The 5,273-nt window shown below is 24.6% G+C and overlaps 2 long non-coding RNA genes across 5 annotated transcripts in view; both read left to right on the top strand.

Annotated features, from left to right (window-relative positions):
• LOC136083660 (uncharacterized) overlaps positions 1–2,769 on the top strand; it is a 3,707-nt gene extending 938 nt beyond the window's left edge. Inside the window, exons 1-3 of one of the 2 annotated variants that reach the window (XR_010639969.1) lie at positions 1–1,819; positions 2,136–2,162; positions 2,518–2,769. The exon at positions 1–1,819 is cut by the window's left edge and continues 938 nt beyond it. This is a non-coding gene — a long non-coding RNA (uncharacterized LOC136083660). Of the gene's footprint in view, positions 2,163–2,517 lie in introns of both variants that reach the window. The other variant, XR_010639970.1, reaches the window with a different exon arrangement.
• Positions 2,770–3,319: 550 nt separating this feature from the next.
• LOC136083659 (uncharacterized) lies at positions 3,320–4,913 on the top strand. 3 transcript variants are annotated; one of them, XR_010639968.1, is made up of 4 exons: positions 3,320–3,652; positions 3,737–3,962; positions 4,045–4,670; positions 4,752–4,913. It is a non-coding gene; the product is annotated as an uncharacterized LOC136083659 (long non-coding RNA). The 3 variants fall into 3 exon arrangements; XR_010639967.1 differs by having other exon boundaries at positions 3,331–3,962; positions 4,045–4,116; positions 4,574–4,670; XR_010639966.1 differs by having other exon boundaries at positions 3,321–3,962.
• The last annotated feature ends 360 nt before the right edge of the window (positions 4,914–5,273 follow it).

The raw sequence follows: 5,273 nt of genomic DNA, 5'->3' as shown, positions 1-5,273 counted from the left end.
AAGCGTTTTTTTGTTGGTAGTTTTCCAAAAGATAAGAAATTGAGGAGAAGATATATACAAGTAATGAGGAGGCATGGTTTCAGTTTAAGTAAACATTCTAAACTTTTTAGTAAAGATTTCACTAGTGATAGTTATGAAAGAAGTCTTTATATTTCGCAAAAGAAACTAAAAATTTTTGCATTTCCTTCTATATTTGATTTCTCAACTCAATTAAGAGATATTACTTATGGTAAAAAAACAACAAAAAACAGACGAAATGTTATTTCAAATAATATCACTTATGATTTAATTTAGTAAATACTTTTACAATGGCATATGTTGATATAAAATGTTTGAGTTTACTTGTTGTAACATATAATACGTACATATTTTTAGGAATACTATTGTTGAAAATTGTCAAACTAATCCTACTACAAATGGGAAACGGTATATTGGTAATTTTGATGAAAATGGTAGCATTAGTTAACTTTTATTGAAAAGTAAAAGATACTCAGAAAAATGATCAACATGTTGTGTGCTCATTTATGTTAGATAATTCCTTTTTTAAAAAAATTGCATGAACAGGCTAAATAATGGACAGAGATGTAATTAGACATAGACATGTAATGGACATGACATCTAAATATTAATACGCTAATGAATAGTGCGCATAGTTACGCCTAATGTTCGTGTTGTTAATGACGGTTCTGTATTCTGTAAAATACACCATTTCTTAGTTTTTAAGTAGTTTCTAGACTTTTGAATGCGCGGTTATATATACCATGCGGTCTTTCGAGTAAGGCCAGCAAGCAAATTAGAGCTGATATATTATTATTTTCGAAAAGAATTGATGTTGTTCATTGTTTAAAATAGAAAATTTAAATAATCGTTTGTTTGTTGTTGGTTGTTTTTATTTTTCTAATTTTTATTGTTTTCATTTTTTAGAAGAAGTTAGAAATAAAATGTCTGGTAAAATAGTTTTTTTAGTACTATCTAAACATGAATACTGTAATTTATCTAATCTTCTAAATATGAATACTGTAATTTAATAGTGTTAGTGTCGTTTCACTTTCTTTTTTATTAAAGAACTTTCTAGGCTTTTCTAAAAGCGTTTCTTTACTCCACACGGTCTTTCAAGTAAGGTCTTCCAGCCGATTAGACCTGATAAATTTTTAGTTTCAAGAGGAACTGATGTTGTTCATTGTTTAAAAACTAAAATTTGTTTATTGTTCGTTGTTTTTATTTTTCTGTTTTTTTTTAGAAGAAGTTAAAACTAAAATGACTGGTAAAAAATTTTTTTTTAGTACAATGTTTCTTTTTTAGTAAAGTGTTTCAGTTTTGTCTTCAGTCTTTTTAGATCAATTTAAGCAAGTATTTTTCATTTTTTAGAGCAGTTAAAAGGAGCTGAAGGCCTTTTTAGTAAGTATATAGTGTATAGTAGTTTAATTATGGTTTATATTAGTAACATAGTTATATTAGTTTATTTATAGTTTATATTGGTTCAAGTTTATTTATCGTTTATATTAGTAAGTTTATTTATAGATTATAGATTAGGATTAACGGAATACAAATTTTTTTTTAGACTGGCAAGCTGACAGCGACCTAAGTAAGTTTTATCATTTAGATTTTATTTGAGTACAAATGTAGCATTAGCAATTTAATTGTATATAATTTTATCTCAATTTTTATTTTTAGACAGACAGGTAGAACTCAGTAAGGACTTAGATTTTGTAGATTTAAAAACTTCTTTTGAATATTCTTTTAAAGCATTGAATATGTTTTAAATATTTTAATAAATTTTGTCATTTAGGTGTGGTAGCATCATCAATTGGTGCAAATAGTAATGTCTTTTATTTTATTTTACAGCAAATAGTAATGTCTTTTAATTTATTTTAAAAAGAATCAATAAATATTGTTTATTTAAACATAATCATCAGGATAAAATAGATAAGATAAATAAAATAGCTTTTTTATTTAATATTTTTTTATTTGGTTATAACTTCAGTTGCACCAGCCACAACAGTTAACTTCGTACATTTATTTTAATATACTTGAATTACATTTGTTACTTAACTTTTCAAGCAATAAATATTGTTTATTTCAACATTATTGTCAAGATTATATAAATAAACTTTTTATATGATAATTTATTTTAGTTGCTTCCGGATCAACTTTCAATAATGGTAACTCATTAATTCATATTTTATTATAGATATATGTAGATAAAAAAATGTAAGTTGGAAATTTTTGTAGATTTAAAAGCAGTAAGCTTTTTTCTAAAGGTTTTTTCTATTTTTGGATTAAATCCACTATCACTGCATTTGTTCTATGTTTATATAATGTACTTTAATAATTTTTGTCATTTGAAAAAATATATCTATGTTAAATTACACCAGGTTGTAGAAAATAGTTATAGTTTAATGATAAGGTTGTAGACTGTTAGAGCAGATTATAGATCTTTGATCTATTTAATCTATTTAATAACCTACTACCAAAGGGAAAATTTACTATCAGTTGTTTGTTTGTTTTTCTATTTAGTTGACAACAATGAAGAGAGAGGTAGTATGTTTAAAAGGATTTTTATTTTTTTATAAAGTAACTAAAATGTTTTTTACAATATTGTTGTTGACTTAAAAGTCAAACAGTAGGTTTTTATAATTTTATACAATAAGCCCAAGAACTTAGGTAATACTTAAAATTATATTGTCAATGATAGAGAAGAAATTTAAAATTCTCAGTAAGACAGCTTCTTATTATTTTACATCAAGTTAGTTTAATTAAAATTTATTTTCTTTAGTTGATCAAGAGAGAGCTAATAAAGGTATTAGTTATATTAGTTTATTGAATTTATTTTTAAAAACTCAAGTAGATATTTTAACGTCTATACATTTAAGTGGTTTTATTGTTTAGACACAGAATTGAAGACTGAAATAAGTCAGTGTTTTTGCTATTAGATAATTGTTAATAGGAATTTGTTTATTTGTACTGTAACTGGAATTTTAAAACTTCAAGTACTTAAGCTTTATTTTCTTTTTTCTTTTAGGAGAGTTGGAAAAAAAACTAAGTATAAATTATGTGATTATTATAGTTAAATAAAGCATTTATATCTGTACACTCAGTAGTCCAAGTCAGTTGTCACATTTTAGAAATTGTCCAGGAGAGAGTAAATAGTAAAATAATTAGTCTTTATTGGTTTTTTTATTCTTGATGGTTAAATTTATGTTTTATTTAATTTGTCTTATTTAATTTGTATTGAGGCACATGAAATATAACTTTGAAAAAAATAAAAAGTTAAATAAAAAAAGTGAAAAGTCATTTCTGAACTGCAGACGTTTTTCCTTTGTGGAAAAACGTCTGCAGTTCAGAAATGACTTTTCATTTGGGGACACCAGACCCTTTATATTGACCAAACTTTGTTTCACATTGTTGCAGGAAAACAGTATTTATACCTATGTAGATACTGAAAAACTAAAAAGGTCTCATACATAACTCATTTTCACAAAAAACTGGATAACCGACCTTTGTCTTCTGAGGTACAGATATTAAAGTTTAAAGTTTATTTTAGTTTTTTGGTTTAGTTTATAGTTAATTTTAGTTTAGTTGTTATTAGTTTTAGCTTCAGTTATCTTTTTTCTTACTTTAGACAACTTCATGGAAGAAATAAGGGGAATAGGTAAAAAAAATTATAGTTATATATTTATTTATATGTAAATATATATAATTCTATCAATTATTCTGAGGTATATTTTGTCTTTAGTGTCTGGTAAAAGCATAACTGGTAGGGCTGTGTTTTAAATTTTATATATTTTTTACGGAGAAATATTTACAATAGGTGAAAGAATTATTTAATATAAATATGACATTTTTAAACTGTTTGCATTTTACTCATATTTTTATTAAAATTAAATTTCTGACAAGTTTAACTCTTTTTAATTTACCTTTTTTTAATTTATTTTTAGCATCCTCTTCATCCTGTGAAAATGGTGAGGTTATACTTTATATTTTGATTAAAAAAAGTTGTAAATATTTTTAAATTTTGTTATATCCTTCTATTTGTAATTTTAGAGTCATTAACATTTGAGGAATACCAAAGATATCGCTCCCAACACCCAGGGCCTCTCTCGTGGAGGTGCTTCAGTAAGTGGCAAAGTAATGGCGGTATGGATGAGCCATCCTTCAAATGGAGGGCTCATCCATTTTTTTTAATTTTGTAATTTTTTTTAAATTTGTAATTTCTTTTTATAATATATTGTTGTATATTTGGTTTGTTTTTGTCTTTTTTAATTGAAATTTTATTTGTTTTTCACCAATTAAACTTAAATATAGTTAAATTGATTCACTACCCAATCATCATAATATGATGCTACATTCTATTTGTTAAAAATAATTAATTGGTAGTTTAATTTATTGAAAAGACTGCTTTTAAAATTTACTATAAGCCAAGACTATTTAGCTATATAAATGCAATTTATTTATATCTCTATTTGATTTTTATCTTTAATGTTTTTAGTTTGGCTCCTTGAAGCATTTGTTTTTTTGCTTTTTAATTAAAATATTTTAAATCTATTGTTATGTCTTTTAAATTTAACTAAAGTTTACTAAAAGCCAACGTGAAATAACGTCGTAAAACAACACCGACAAGTTGCATCATGACAGCAGTTTAAGTATGACAACAGGCTACCGAAAAGCAGGTAAATTGTATTCCAGTTGTTTTTTTTGTTTTGTTTTGTTTTTATTTTATGCCTATTTATCTGCTACAATTTTTATTTTAGGTTTGTCATACGACGCATTAATGGAATATAAAAGATCAAAGTTTACATATTTTTTACAATTTGTTATACACATGTTTGATTGTAAATCAACTTTTTTTTGTTTAAAACGTATTTGTACTCAATTGCTTAGTTATTTATAATAAATTTATTTAGTTGTGTGCATTTATCGTTTTAAAGACAATATCCTTTTTTAAAGAAACACGTATCAAGGGATACCAAAAAATTAATAACTCATAAATAATTTACGTTCACTTATTAATCTTATTATTTAAAGTTCATTTTATAAAAAATATAATAAGAATTTAGCTTTAATCTTTCGTCAATTTAAGGCATGATGAAGTGTTATTATTTTGTGTCAGTAACTAAAAACGTATTGAGTTGAACTTAGTAATGTCTAAGAAAATGGTTCTGCCATACACTGATATGACCTATGTCAGTTGTAAATTACTTAAATAACGTTAAATAATTGGTAAATTTATTTATTTTAATTTTACAGATGGTTTAATTTTTTAATTTAAAGGC

The sequence above is a fragment of the Hydra vulgaris genome, chromosome 08, assembly GCF_038396675.1.
Source record: "Hydra vulgaris chromosome 08, alternate assembly HydraT2T_AEP".
Classification (NCBI taxonomy): domain Eukaryota; kingdom Metazoa; phylum Cnidaria; class Hydrozoa; order Anthoathecata; family Hydridae; genus Hydra; species Hydra vulgaris.
This window is presented reverse-complemented; position numbering and strand designations above follow the sequence as displayed.